The sequence below is a fragment of the Hyla sarda genome, chromosome 9 (genome assembly GCF_029499605.1).
Source record: "Hyla sarda isolate aHylSar1 chromosome 9, aHylSar1.hap1, whole genome shotgun sequence".
In the NCBI taxonomy this organism is placed as follows: domain Eukaryota; kingdom Metazoa; phylum Chordata; class Amphibia; order Anura; family Hylidae; genus Hyla; species Hyla sarda.
Window position 1 is genome coordinate 57,338,191 of NC_079197.1, and position 15,968 is coordinate 57,354,158.

The following is a 15,968-nucleotide window of genomic DNA, read 5'->3' on the forward strand; positions in this document are numbered from 1 at the left end:
ATATGAGGACAAAAGTTTCTGTAACGCTGAGCGCTCCGGTCCCTGTTCCTGGACCGGAGCGCTGGCAACGTCTGTCCCAGCGGGGTGCCCCGGTCGGATTCTCTGACCGGGGACACTCCGTCTCTGCTCCCGTTGGGGACGTGGTCCGCGCTGCGGGATGTCCCCGCGCGTGTCCCGCGTCCCAGCGTCACTTACCCGTGCCTCTGCTCCCCGCTCACGTGACTCCCGGCGGGCGCGTCCCTTCACTATAGGGCGCACGTGCGCCGGCAGTTTAAGATTTAAAGGGCCAGTGCACCATTGATTGGTGCCTGGCCCAATCCGTTCATTGTCACTTCTATAAAGGTGTCCTGCCCCTTCCTGCCCTTGCCGGATCTTTGTTGCCTCAGTGCCCTAGAGAAAGCGTTTTGTGTATATCCTTGCCTGTTGCCGATCGTGTTGCTAACGACTACCGCCTGAGAACCCATGCTGCCTGCCCTGACCTTTGCAACGTCTGACTACGCCTCTGCCTGCCCCTTCTGTACTTCGCCTGTCTCAGCTGCCAGTGAGGTTGAGCCGCTATCTGAGGATACGACCTGTAGTTACCGCCACAGCAAGTCCATCCCGCTTTGCGGCCGGCTCTGGTGAAAACCAGTAACTGCTTAGAACCGATCCTCCGGTACGGTCCACGCCAATCGCTCTCTGGCATAGAGGATCCACCAACTGTACCGCTTCCCGCTATTAGTCCGGATCCTGACAGTTTCCTTCTTTGTTGCTTTTCCTCCCTTTGTTGCTTTTCATAAAAATACATGTACATGTGCAAATAATCAAAATACAGTACATATATGTAGTAAAGTGCTTAAAGGGGTGTTCCAGGCAAAAACTTTTTTTATATATCAACTGGCTCCGGAAAGTTAAACAGATTTGTAAATTACTTCTATTAAAAAAATCTTAATCCTTCCAATATAAAGTTGAACTGAAGTTGAGTTGTTGTTTTCTGTCTAACTGCTCTCTGATGACTCACGTCCCGGGAGCTGTGTAGTTCCTATGGGGATATTCTCCCATCATGCACAGCTCCCGGGACGTGACATCATCATTGAGCAGTTAGACAGAAAACTTCAGAAGCTAATAACTATTGGAAGGATTAAGATTTTTTAATAGAAGTAATTTACAAATCTGTTTAACTTTCCGGAGCCAGTCGATATATATAAAAAAAGGTTTTGCCTGGAATACCCCTTTAATTATAAAGTGCAAAGTGAGTTAAAAACAAAGTTTGAAAAATTGTGCACAAAACACCTATAGTAATTAATATTGTAAATATATGGGATACCTGTGCAGCCGCTCTGTGATCTTTAACATGGCACCGGCAGCTTGAAATGCTTATCAACTGATTATTTTGCAATAAATTGATGTATATAGAGGGATAGAATGGCTGCTTTAAAAAAAAAAAAAATTATAGTTTTTTTTTATAGTTTTATTGTATTTTATTTTATTCCATTATTCGTTTTGATTAGTTTTTTGTTGTTTTATTTATTTTGTTTTTTATTTTTTACCTTTTATTTATTTTCTTTTAGTTGTTTTTGCATTTATTTATTGTATTTACACTGATTACACTGTATTTACACCCAATTGTACTGAATGCTGTATTTAAACCACTGAACTGAGTCACTTGACATGCTTGAAAAAGGCTGCACAGGCAGCCGAAACGTTGCTCTTGTATTTGTGATATAGAATAAAGCCTTTTTTCAAATTTTTTTTTAATCAATTCTTTAGTTCAATACATACAAACATGAACATGCAACATAGTGAAGGGTAGAACTTGTATGAACAATTCTTCCACAGACATAAGGGTAGCAAAGATGGAAGTGTCTTCATATAAATCCATCAGTGTTGAGCCTCTGAGTCACAGAGAATGAATTGCATTCATAGTACACATTGTCGCAAAACAAAGAAGAAGGACAATTCTAACTGTGCCCTGTCTCATGTCAACTTCTATACTACTGAGTACCTAATCCAGGTACTTTGTTCTAATAAAGAAGATATCTGAGAAGGAATCAGTGAGAAAGACAGATCAAGTAAGAAAAGGAGAACACTAGAAAGAGAAGAAACAAGAAGAGATGGTGAGTATGAAATGAGGGTGCACTAGTGAGATAAAGATGTAAAGAATGGCAAAGTGGGAGAGAGAGTAAATAAAGACAGGTAGTGTAGAGTTAGAATAAAGAAAGGGGAAGAAGGAGGAGGGAAGAGGGAAGGTAGAATAAGGGTGGGAGGGGTGTGGGGAGGTGGGATTGGGCTTGGTTATGATGCGGTCTGGGTTAAGGAGGTAGATGGACATAATGAGCCTCATTTACTAAGAGTGTCAGGTTTATACTAGTGGGAAATGTTGTTTCAGACTTGCAGGATTCCTCTCTATTTACTTTTGGGAAAACATTTCTGACCAGCTTTTTCTAGGTGGAAATTTCCAGTCATTTATCCACAGGATTTTCTGTGGATTCAATAGTAAATCGGTCAGGTTGGGAAACTACGCCCCCTTTTGGACCGGCCACGCTCCCTTTGCGACAGACCACGCTCCTTTTTCAGCTTTTCACAGTGCAATGTTGGGTTTGTCAGATTTTCCAGGCGCAGACTGGCGCAGACACTCTGTGCCAGAGTAACCCAACAAAAACTGGTTGGTTTCAGCTTAGTAAATGAGGCCCAATATGTTTTCCTTATAGGATAGCTAAGGAAACCAGATTTTTAAATATGCGTCATAGGAGCGGTTACTCCAACTAGATAGTTCTTCTAGTCTGCAAATCACTGTAACTTTATTAATCCATTCTTTTAATGATGGGGGCTCAGGTTTATGCCAATGTAAATGTATCAAGGATTTCGCTGCTGCTAGTAAGTGGGCCAGTAAAGATTTGCCATTAAGTGGAAAATCTTTCTGCGCTAATCCTAGGAGGACCAATTGTGGGGTAAAAATACCAGAGAGTTGTTTACCAATTTCTAACCAGTAGTTAGTAATCATAGGGCAGTACCACCAAATGTGTGAAAAGGAGCAAACCTGATTAAAACCCCTCCAACAATCACTAGTCAGTGCTAGACCCCAGTGATGCAGAAGTTCAGGTGTCCTGTACCATCTGGAGACCAGTTTAAACTTATTTTCCTGCAACTTGACGCATCGCGAAAAGCTATGGGAGTGTTTTAATGTTCTGGTATGCTCAATCTCAGTTAAAGTCAAGTGCAGCTCTTTCAATGACATACACTTAAGCAATGACCTACAAGTACTGTAGTTTGCAATGTGTGTGTGTGGAGAATATTAGGACGAAAACTGTGTACTAGATCAGACAGGGCATTTGGGGTTGGTGGTTCTCCTGAAGGACATAGAGTTTTAATAGGGACATGGTCCAATTTGGACCAGATATCAGTGGCTTAAGAAGATTTAGAAAACAGGACATGTGGGATAAGAGAGATCGGAAATAGCGGAGAGATCCATTTGGAACTCCTAATGTCAATTTTCGGTCCCCCGTCATATGCCTTTTTAACCACTAAGGTGCCTTTCAATAACGGATTGGTGATCTGGGCAAGGATGTCTCCTGTCGGGAGCCAAAGAGCATGTGTACTGGAAGCTAAATTAGAGCATAATTGAGAGAGGCCCTCTCAATCCATCTATGTATGTGCATAGCTCTATAAATTTGCGTGATGTCAGGCATGCCTATGCCTCCTTGGAGTTTATGGCATACTAATAAACAGTGTGGTAGGTGCGGTTTGCGAGCGACCCACAATAAGGAGGTGAATAGCTGTCTCCACTGAAGAAGGTACTCTTCAGCGTAAAGCGCAAAGCTATCGGAAACATCCACAAGAGGCACAGGATCAATGGGACTATATATGTTTGGAGAATTTTCTTCCTCCCCAACCAGGATAGCAGAGGTAGTTTGTATTCAGCGAGTCTTGCTTTCATCTTTTGAAGAAGAGGGGCATAGTTCAATGTAAGCAATTGGTCTAATGAAGATGGCAGGGAGATGCCCAAATAGGTAATACTATGGGATTGCCACTAATATGGGGAGTGTTGTTGCAGGTCAGCTAGAACCTCTGGGAGATGGATATGTTAAGAATTTCCAACTTTGTGTTGGTAACCTTAAAGGGGTATTCCAGGCAAAATCTTTTTTTATATATATTAACTGGCTCCGGAAAGTTAAACAGATTTGTAAATTACTTCTATTAAAAAATCTTAATCCTTCCAATAGATATTAGCTTCTGAAGTTTTCTGTCTAACTGCTCAATGAGGATGTCACGTCCCGGGAGCTGTGCATGATGGGAGAATATCCCCATAGGAACTGCACAGCTCCCGGGACGTGATTCATCAGAGAGCAGTTAGACAGAAAACAACAACTACACTTCAGAAGCTAATAACTATTGGAAGGATTAAGATTTTTTAATAGAAGTAATTTACAAATCTGTTTAACTTTCCGGAGCCAGTTGATATATAAAAACATTTTTTGGCATGGAATACCCTTTAACGTTTGATAAGGACCCATATACACGTAGGTCCAATATAGATTGGATTTGTGTGAGTGCTGCAACAGGGTTGGTGATTAAAATCATAATTCATCTGCAAAGGCAGCTGTAAAATTTTCTTGGCCCCCTACAGAGGGTCCCTTAATCATGTCATCTTGCCTCAACCTTTGCAATGTGGATTTCATAACTAGAATGTATATGTAGGGAGAGAGAGAGCAATCTTGCCTTGTGCCGTTGCGTATGTGGAACAAAAAAGAAATTGTGCCATTGACACGAATGCATGCACTTGGTACGACATATAAAGACAAAATAGCTGATATGTAAGGTTCTGTGAAACCAAACTTACGAAGAACCGATGTCATGTAATCCCACGCTACTCTATCGAATCTATCTGTACCTAGAAGGAGTAGTGGACAGTTCGTGGTATTACCATAATGTATAGCGTGCATGACCCAAAGAGCATTGTGTCTAACCTCTCTCCCCTTCACAAAACCCGTCTGATCTGGGTGTATAAGCCTGGGTAGCAGGCTACCCATGCAGATGGAAAATACCTTTGCCCATATCTTCACATCCAAATTAAGGAATGAGATCGGTCTGCAGCTGGGGCATAAAGACAGGTCTTTCACTTCCTTTGGAAGAATTGTGATATGTGCCTCCAGTGCCAGCAGGGGCAAGAGGGAGCCTGTTAAAAGTGCATTGCCCCATTTAGAAAGGTGTGGAAGGAGGACCTGTTGGAATTTCCTGTAATAGGAAAGGGTAAGGCCCTCGTGGGCCTGGGCTTTCCCCAATCGAGAAAGAATTAAGCACATGGAGCACTTCCTCCTCTGTACAAGGGCTTAGCAACTCCTGATCTTTCTCAACGGAGACAATTGGCAGGGTTATAGAATCTAGAAAAGCTCTGATTGCATGTTGTCTAACCATGTGGTCGTCATCAGTAGTAGTGAGGTTATAGAGGGATTGGTAATACGTGATAAAAGCTTTCGCTATCTTACCAATATCCATATGTCTGTTACCTTCTCCATCTACCACCGAAGGGAAAAATGCTTTTTCTCTTTTCTTTCTGACCATTGCTGTCATGAGACGTCCACCCTTGTCACCATGCATGAAAGTTTCTGCTTAAACCGTATTACGGTTTCGGCATGTTTCTTGTTCAGGATATCTTTAAGGCGATCCCTTAAAAAGGACAACTCATTTTCCTGTTCTGTCTCCAGTGACCTAGACTGGTGTTTCTGGACAGCCGGTATGGCAGCTGAGAGTTCAGAAACTACTCTGTTTCGATCTCGTTTAACTTTAGAGCCAAGGGCTATTAACAGTACACAAATGTACGCCTTATGCATTTCCCAGACTACCGGAAGTGGTACATCAGGAGTCAAGTTAATAGTAAAAAGGATGTTGTCAAATGAGTCAGCAGTGATGCATTGAGACGCCATGTACAGTCACAAGTGGGCAGATGGGACAAAGAGAAGATCAAATGTACAGGTAAATGGTCAGAAAGCTTGCATGTGCCAATATTGGATTCAAGCAATGTGGGAAGTACACTCTCATGGCATAGGATGCGATCTTGTAATTAGATCTATGAGGTTCGGAGTAAAATGTATAAGTGACATCTTTCAGGTGGAGAGATCTCCAAGTGTGTCTATGAGGCCTAGCTCCTGGAGTTTATTTTTCAAAGTGCATAAAGCCAGTGGTGAAACCGAGGACCTCTTAGTGGAGGAGTCCCTAGTAGGGTCTAGTCCTAAGTTAAGGTCTGCCCCTAGAACGATGGGCCCCTTGGCAAAAGCCCTCAGCTTCTCCAGTGTCTTCAGCAACCATGGGACTTGGCATGTATTGGGTGCATATAGCGAAGCAAAGGTGTATGTCATGGAACCCACTTTACCTTTAAGAAATAATGCCCTTCCATCACCGCTATCATGGCTTTCACCGAGAGCGAATGGCACTTCTTTGTGAATTGCGATTGAAACTCCTCTAGAAGATGAGTCGGTACTGCAGCTATGAGACCAAAAAGAAAAATAGTTAGTAGGCAGTTTAGGAGCCCTTCTTTCTTTGAAGTGTGTTTCTTGCAAGAACAGGACAGACACGTTCTCTTTTTTCAGTAATGTCAGGATACCATACCTCTTACAGGGAGATTTAAAACCTCTAACATTATAAGTGTAAAACTTAATAGGTGCCATCTGGAGAGAGAGCAGCTGGGGCAGCTAGCAGAGCACAACAGGTCAGGAAGCGAAGTAAGGGAGGGGGGGACGGAGGGTATAGGGGTCTCCCGCACGCCGTACTGCCTTCGCCGACTCCCTTTCTATAAGGGGGCTGTTCAGGATTGCCGCGGATCATGAACAGCTGTAGGACAGCCGGAGGGTCCCCTACCTACCTACTCACTGTCCAATTGCCGAATGACTGCTCAGTGCCTGAGATCCAGGCATGAGCAGTCAAGCGGCAGAATCATTGATCAATGGTTTCTTTTGAGAAACCATTCATCTATGTAAAAAATCTGTGTGTGCAGTGTTATAGCCCCTTATGGGAGCTATAACATTGCAAAAAAAAAAAAAAAGTGGAAAAAAAAAAGTTTATAAAGATCATTTAACCCCTTCCCTAATAAAAGTTTGAATCACCCCCCTTTTCTCATTTAAAAAAAAACCCAGTGTAAATAAAAATAAACATATGTGATGCCATGTGCAGAAATGTCTAAATTCTAAAAAAGATATCGTTAATGAAACTTCACGGTCAATGGCGTATGCACAAAAAATTTCCAAAGTCCAAAATAGCGTATTTTATGTTGTGAAAAAATTTATAAAAAGCAATCAAAAAGTCTGATCAATACAAAAAAAATAAGCCCTCATATCGCCCCATACGCGGAAAAATATCAAAGTTATAGGGGTCAGAAGATGACAATTTTAAACATATACATTTTCCTGCATGTAGTTATGATTTTTTCCAGAAGTAGGACAAAATCAAACCGATATAAATAGGGTATCATTTTAATTGTATGGACCTACAGAATAAATATAAGATGTCATTTTTACCGAAAAATTTACTGCGTAGAAACGGAAGCCCCCAAAATGTACAAAATTTTGTTACACTATGATTTTTTTTTCCGTTTTGTCGTAAATTTTTGGTAAGATGACTGATGTCATTACAAAGTAGAATTGGTGGTGACAAAAAATAAGCCATCATATGGATTTTTAGGTGCAAAATTGAAAGGGCTATGTTTTTTTAAAAGTAAGGAGGAAAAAACGAAAGTGCAAAAATGGAAAAACCCTCCGTCCCCAAGGGGTTAAACTCCACTGCAAAATCCAAAATAAGTCTGTGTTCACGCTACGAATCTCCACTTGCCAAATCACACGGGGCTAGGACCGCTTGGACATGTGCATAGACATGTGCATAGACAGCAATGCATATCTAAGCGAATTCTGCCAAAAGAATGAACATTTTTGTTCTTTCAGTGGCGTCTCAATGTAAAAATTCAGCAGTGTGTACTGTGCAGCACAAAAATTAGAGGCTGCTGCACTGGAATTTCCTAAGCAAAATTTCTCCCTTCAGAATCTTCATAGTGTGAACATAACATTATACATTTTATTGTGAACATATTGAGGTTTTTCACTTTCCCTATTAAGGCCAATGTAGAAAATTTGCTGGAAATTTGTAACATTAATGCACTGGATTTAAAATCCCCACTGAAGGTCAATTTCTTCATGGAATTTGAGTGTATTTTTTCCACAGTATGTGGCTGAAATCAGTTAAAAAGCTACCGTAAAACGCTGTAAATTTTGGGGTGCTGATATTGTAAGGCATCATGGTTGAAATGCTGAAGCAAGAAGCCCATGATCACACATCAGAAGTACATACTTAGAGGAGTGGTGGGGAAGATGAAGAGGAGTTTGATCACTTCGATATCAGTGATAAAGAGTGATGCTAAGGTAAAGCCAGAACATTCAGGTAGGCTTGCTGGTATGGCTATAGCTCAGGTGACGGCGATTCTGCTACATCTGTAGGCTTAAGAAAAAAATCTTCTAGGGGAGGGGCACATTTGGTGTACTTATCTCTTTACGGTATTTTGCAATGTGGAAATTATTTTCTATCTTAATAGATGCAGAGAACCAGGCACAGTGTCGTTTCTGCAAGACCTTGCTACAAATATCACTAGGCAATCGCAGCCTGGCTATAACAAGAACTGATCCACCAATCCTGCTGTCTGCTGGTTATTACAAATACCATTAGTCCACCACTTCCTACTGTCCCCTGGCTACTACAACTACCATAGTCTTCCACTCTTGCTGCTCGTACTACCAGGCAGGCCTACACATACTCAAGCGATGATCTTGAAAAAGGGATACTTTTTTGGCTATTCATACGAAAGCTATTCCTCCTTTAGCATTTTGGGATGCTAATTCTGTTGCAACTCCCAAAACTGAGATTTTCTGTAACCCTTGGAAAAAGTAATTGTATTTTCCGATACCTCTGTGTACATTTTAAACAGGCATCTGCCCATAAAAAAGGAATACCGTACTTTTCGCACCTTTATTTTAATATTAAAAACCATACAAAATCTGCAAGTACAGTTACAATGGGTTACTATATGTTGCCACAACTTTGACATTAACTTAGCCTTAAAACCACTTTTAAACTACTGAAATACAATTCTAGGGGACTTTAAGTGTTTTACAGGGCTTTAGAGCTCTTAGGCAATACTATACTTGAGTTTTGAGGTTTACTGCATTGACAGTTTTTGTAGAACTTATTTACTGTGAATCAAGCTTTGAGGAAAAGTTCTACTAGCCCGGCGAACCAAACTTTTTAGATGCTATCTCAACTCTAACTATTATGCCAAAAATTAAGCTTTGTAAGAAATTGCATGAAACACAACTAGCTATGCCCAGGATAAACTAAAAACCATTGGCCCTTCGTCAGTTGGGTGAGTGTGAGGTACACTGAGTTACGCCTGTTGCAAGCACATACTGACAACTAAAATACGGCAGCTTGAAAGAGCCTGGAAATATTCCAGGCTCAAAGATAAGTAAAGCATACACTGACCGTTAACACACAAAGCTGCCCAGCGATATTGTCAGTCTACTAAACCGTAAGTGCAACACTTGAAGAACACACCGACAGCTAAAGTAAGGCAGTCAGACATAGTGTTGCTCGCGAATATTCGCAATTCGAATATTATTCGCGAATATCGCATATTCGCGAATTTGCGAATTTCGCGAATATAGCGCTATATATTCGTAATTACGAATATTCGTTTTTTTTTTTTGTTTTTTTTTCTTCACAGTACACATCACAGTGATCACCCCCTCTCTGCTTCCAGCTTGTGTGGTGTAAAGAAGGCTGTAATACTACTGTGTGAGACTGGCGTGCGAAAATTCGCATATGCGAAAATTAGCATATGTTAATTTTCGCATATGCGAATGTTCGCATATGCTAATTTTGTATATGCTAATATTCACATATGTTAATTTTCGCATACGCGAATATTGAGAATATAACGACTATGCGAATATTCGCGAATATATGACGAATATTCGTCCATATATTTGCGAATATTCGCGAATTCGAATATGGCCTATGCCGCTCAACACTAGTCAGACAGAGCTTTGAAATATTCTAAGTCCAAGGACAAGTGAAGAACATACTAACTGCTAAAATACGGTAGTCTGACGGTGCCCGGGAAGAAGTCCAAAGACATGCGCGGTATGTTGACACATATGAGATCAGAAGAAAAACTAAGTCAATAGATCTGCGCAGTGGAGCGATGATATCATGAAAGAGTCTAAGTCAAAAGACATGCGCAGTGAATTACTGACATGCCGGAGAAAGTAAAACACATGCGCAGGACAGATCCTCTGTACAAGCGGATTAGACGCCGGTAAGACTAAGTCCGATGCCATGCGCAGAGACATAATTACTATTGGCCAATACTGAAACAACACCTGTCAATGAGCTAGAAACAAATCTGTGATGCGCATGATGTAAGAAGAAGTACGATGCGTGATTGGATTAGAACGCCGAGCAATTAGCGCAATCAGTAGAGAGGGCATAAATAGCAAGAGGTGCCATAACTCAGTGTACCTCACACTCTTGAAAAAGCCAGTCCCTACTGGCGAAACGTTGAGTCAGAGGATAATAGATTTTAGCTCAATTCCTGTTTTTGAATATGGATGGACCATGGAGATGTGTGATGCTAAGTCTGTAGACGGCATCAAAGCAAAGAACTGCAAACACAGCTCCGTGGTCACTTACATCCATGCATAGGATGCCATAGAACTGAAATATAACAAATAAGGGATTGTAATTTTAATCACACACTGCCACCTAGTGGTAATTGAGCACCCTTAATTATTAGTTGTAAAAAGAATAAAAGTTAAGTTTTAGACTGGAGGGTCTTTATTCAGGGTTTCCCTGAGGGGACTTACATCCCCAAGGTTGTTAATATTGCTCTAGTAGCCCATAGATCCCCCCAGGGGGTATTTCCGTTAGTCATTGGAGCGGTGGCCAGAAAGTGCGGCAGTGGAGAAGGCTGCAGTGAAGATCGCGGTAAGTGATCTTCACTGTGGCCTTCTAAAAGCTGCAAAACTACAACTCCCAGCATGCCCAGACATCCAAAGGCTAGTGATCTCTAAACTGTAGTTCTCCATATGTTGCAAAACCACAACATTCAGCATGCACTGACTGTCTGGGCATGCTGGGAGTTGTAGTTTTGCAACATCTGAAGTGGAGCAGCTTGGAGACCACTATATGGTGGTCTCCAAACTGTAGCCCTCCAGATGTTGCAAAACTACAATTCCCAGCATGCCCAGACGGTCAGGGATGCTGGGTGTGTAGTTCTGCAATATCTGTCCATTAAGATGTTGCAGAACTACAACCCCCAGCATGACTGGACAGTCAGGGCATGCTTGGAGTTGTAGTTTTGCAACATCTGGAGGGCTACTTAGCGATCTCCAAACTGTTCTTCCCCAGTTGTTGCATAACTACAGCTCCTAGCATGCCCAGACTGTCCAGGCATGCTGGAAGTTGTAGTTCTGCAACATCTGAAGGGCCAGATATTGCAGAACTACACGCCCGGCATCCCTGACTGTCTGGCCATGCTGGGAATTGTAGTTTTGCAACAGATGTAGGCACACTGGTTGGGAAACACTGAGCTATAGTCTGTTTCCTAACTCAGTGATTCCAACCCGTGTGGCTCCAGCTGTTGCAAAACTACAACTCCCAGAATGCACTGACAGACCGTACATGCTGGGAGTTGTAGTTTTGTAACAGCTGGAGGCACACGGGTTGGAATCACTGAGCTAGAGTCTGTTTCTTAAAGGGGTATTCCAGGAAAAAACTTTTTTTTTTATATATCAACTGGTTCCAGAAAGTTAAACAGATTTGTAAATTACTTCTATTAAAAAATCTTAATCCTTTCAGTACTTATGAGCTTCTGAAGTTAAGGTTGTTCTTTTCTGTCTCCGATGACACGTGTCTTAGGAAACACCCAGTTTAGAAGCAAACCTCTTCTAAACTGGGCGGTTCCCGAGACACGTTTAATCAGAGATTACTTAGACAGAAAAGAACAACATAAACTTCTGAAGCTCATAAGTACTGAAAGGATTAAAAAAAAATTATAGAAGTAATTTACAAATATGTTTAACTTTCTGGAGCCAGTTGATATATAAAAAAAAGTTTTTTCCTGGATAACCCCTTTAACTCAGTGATAGGCACTAGTGTGCCTACAGCTGTTGTAAAACTACAAATCCCAGCATGTATGGTCTATCAGTGCATTCTGGGAGTTGTAGTTTTGCCACAGCTGAAGGTTTGGGGCACCCCCCCCCCCCATATGAATGTACAGGGTACTTTCACACGGGTGGGTTTACAGTGGGTTTCCTTCTACAAGTTTGAGCTGCGGCAAATTTTTTACCGCAACTCAAACTCCCAGCGGAAAACTCACTTTGAACCCAACAGTGTGAATGTACCCTACAAACACTACACTACACTAACACAAAATAAAAAGTAAAGCACTACATATACCCCCCCTTACACATCCCCCCCCCTAATAAAAATGGAAAACGTCTCATACAGCAGTGTTTCCTTAACGGAGCCTCCAGCTGTTGCAAAACAACAACTCCCAGTATTGCCGGACAGCCATTGACTGTCCTGGCAGGCTGGGAGTCTTGCAACAGCTGGAGGCACCCTGTTTGGGAAACACTGCTGTAGGGTTTTGGTGGAGACAAGCCCCATCCTTGTATACGGGTCCGCCCCTATTGCAAATTCCTCATTTAGGCCTCAAATGCGCATGGCGCTCTCTCACTTCAGAGCCGTGTCGTATTTCAAGGCAACAGTATAGGGCCACATATGGGGTATTTCCTTACTCAGGAGAAATTGTGTTACAAATTTTAGGGGGATTTTTCTCCTTTTACCCTTTATGAAAATGTAAAGTTGGGGGCTACACCAGCATGTTAGTAAAAAAAAAATAAATTATTTTTACACCAACCACTGGTGTTGCCTTATACTTTTCATTTTCACAAGAGGTAAAAGGAGAAAAAGACCCCCAAATTCTCTAACGCAATTTCTTCTGACTACAGAAATACTCCATACGTGGATGTAAAATGCTCTACAGATGAACTACATGGCTCAGGAGTGAGAGAGCATCATCTATATTTGAGGCCTAAAAAACACATGTGACCCCATTTTGGAAACTACACCCCTCACGGAATGTAACAAGGGGTATAGTGAGCCTTAACACCCCACGGCTCATTATTGTTAAAGTTGGACATGAAAATGTAAAATTTATTTTTTTTCCCTGAAATGCTGGTGTTACCCCAAATTTTTCATTTTCACAAGGGGTAATAGGAAAAAAGCCTCCCAAAATTTGTAACAAAATTTTTTCTGAGTAAGAACATACCCCCATATGTGGATGTTAAGTGCTCTGCGAGCGAACTACAATGCTCAGAAGAGAAGGAGCACCATTGGGCTTTTTGAGAGAGAATTAGGCTGGAATTGAAGGCTATGTACGTTTACAAAGCCCCCATAGTGCCAGAACAATGGACCCCCTCCACATGTGACCCCATTTTGGAAACTACATCCCTCACGGAATGTAATAAGGGGTAATGTGAACATTTAAACATTTACACCCCACAGGTGTCTGAAAGATTTTTTGAACAGTCGTCCATAAAAATGAAAAATTTAAGATCTGTGAAATGCCATTTTTTTTTTGTTACTGTTCTGGCATCATGGGGGATTCCTAAATGCGACATGCCCCCCAAAAACCATTTCAGCAAAATTAGCTCTCCAAAATGCCATTGCCGCTCCTTCCTTTCTGAGCCCTCTAGTGCACCCACAAAGCACTTTACATCCACATATGAGGTATTTACTTACTCGAGAGAAAATGAGTTACAAGTTTTGGGGGGCCTTTTTACCTCCATTTTGCTGCTATTCCTGTGAAACACCTAAAGGGTTATCAAACTTTTTGAATGTCATTTTGAATACTTTGAGGGGTGCATAATGGGGTCCATTATAGGGAATTTCCAACAAAAAGACCCTCAAATTCACTTTGAACTGGTCCCTGAAAAATACTGATTTTGAAATTTTCGGGAAAAATTTGAAAATTGCTGCTATACTTTGAAGCCTGGAGCCATGACTACTGATAAAACTAGCTGGAATAGACACTAACAGTGCATAAAAGTAGTAGCACTAACAAAGCTGGTACTCACTTACCCATAATAGAGATCTGTCACCACCGCCCCAACATACGTTTCGTCAGCCTGGACTTTCTCAAGGGACGCTGTCTAAGTCCATGTTACTCTCCCTTAAATACTCAGCCAAATGGCGTTATTGCGCACCAATCTGCCTGCTACGGCGCATGCGCAGGGCCGTGACCCGGATGGAAATCACAGTTCCCCGCCGCGTCATAGCCGCCCCGTGCAGGTCACCAATACGTAGTATCCGGACATGCGCGTCCGGCCCTCTGACGCCCGGAGAGACAGTACCAGGATTCGGGCCCGGTGCATGCGCACCAGACGAGATTGGCGCTGACAGCTACAACATAAGGAAAATGGAAGGCCCTAAACTCTCACCAACTAGGATCCATATAAATCTGCTGCTGTAAGTCTCTATCAACATGTTTATAAAAATACAGTCCCTATATATTAAAACAATAATGTATATTGCACATGACAATAATTAATAACACATTTACATATATACAAAAAATTATCATATTTTATATCTTAAAACAGTAGTACAAAGAAGTGTTCAATATCCATAAAATAGTGTAAAATATAAGGTAAATTGGGTGAACGACCATAAACGCGTGTCTACACGCCACCGTGCGTTGTGTGTGTCCACGCAAAAATACCCATGTTCAAAAATTTATTGTGATAGTCTCGCAATATTCCAACCATATGTGTTAAAAGAGTATTTAGGACCCTAAGGGATATATACTCTCAACAAAGAGGGTTAGTGAAACCCAAAATTAGTAATGTGAAAAATGTCTAAAGTGACAACCATGATAAAGACCACCTTAAGGGTGGATAGTTAGTGAGGGCTAGGACCTACCCTGTCCAGGATTTGGGACCCCAATGTGACAAACCAAAAATTGTAAAAAATGAAAAAAGTGAAGTGAAACTAGTGTGTGCAGAAAAATTATGATTTATTGCTATTAATATAAAATTATGATAATGAACAAGGCTATATATAAGGTGTGAAGTACTAAAGTGATTGACTCATCGTTCATCCAAATATTACCATACAATATACATAATGTAAACTTCAGTATCAAGAAAGTGGACGCTGATCGCTTCCACTATCATATACAATATATGTATCCCATAAGCCAACTGTCATGTCGACAACTAAATATCCTATATTAATCTAGAGACATTATAATACATATCATATGGTAAGATCCATACAGAAGGAGAGAGCAGGCTTCATTGGAATCTCTCTGATTGCCGCTGTCAGAAGCGCAAGTAGAAAAAATATCAAACAGTTAAAACCTTCAGAAAGAAAGAGATAGCATTGAAATCAAGGCAAACGGTACAGTGAAATAATAGATTTTACAAGAAAGGTGAGAAACTGAGCTGCTCATTAAGACCTTTCGGCGCCATGGTACCTAAGGTGACTATCCACCTTACTTCCTTTTGTGCCAGAATTTTCTTATAGTTACCTCCCCTAATATTCATATTGAGTCGCTCGATGCCTCTGATTTTTAGGGATGTTGGGTCACTTTGATGGTATTCCCTAAAATGTCTAGGGAGCGTTTTAAGGAGGGTGGTATCTTCTATTTCTTTGGCCGCCAGTATGTCTCGTACGTGTTCTCTTCGTACGTTGCTTCCCTTGCGGCCAATGCCGAGCATGCAGCACCATTCAGCGAGCTACTGACTTTTGGTCAGCGGATGGCCAGCGTCACTTTAATATCCGCCAGTATGTCTCGTACAGCAGTACATATGTTATATATTATGCTACTTGCCGTTGCTCCAAAATTTACATCGGACTTACGTCCAGAGAATTATGTGTCAGAACAA

General features: G+C 41.5%; 1 protein-coding gene across 2 annotated transcripts in view; it reads right to left on the reverse strand.

Moving 5' to 3' along the window:
* Nucleotides 1-15,968, reverse strand: part of FRMPD3 (FERM and PDZ domain containing 3) — a 445,976-nt gene that overhangs the window by 420,563 nt on the left and 9,445 nt on the right. The window contains exon 2 of one of the 2 annotated variants that reach the window (XM_056539303.1): nt 6,350-6,462. The exons of the other annotated variant lie outside the window; for it this stretch is intronic. The gene's annotated coding sequence lies outside the window, so the exon portion shown is untranslated. The remainder of the gene's footprint in view (nt 1-6,349; nt 6,463-15,968) is intronic. 2 annotated transcript variants of the gene reach the window in all.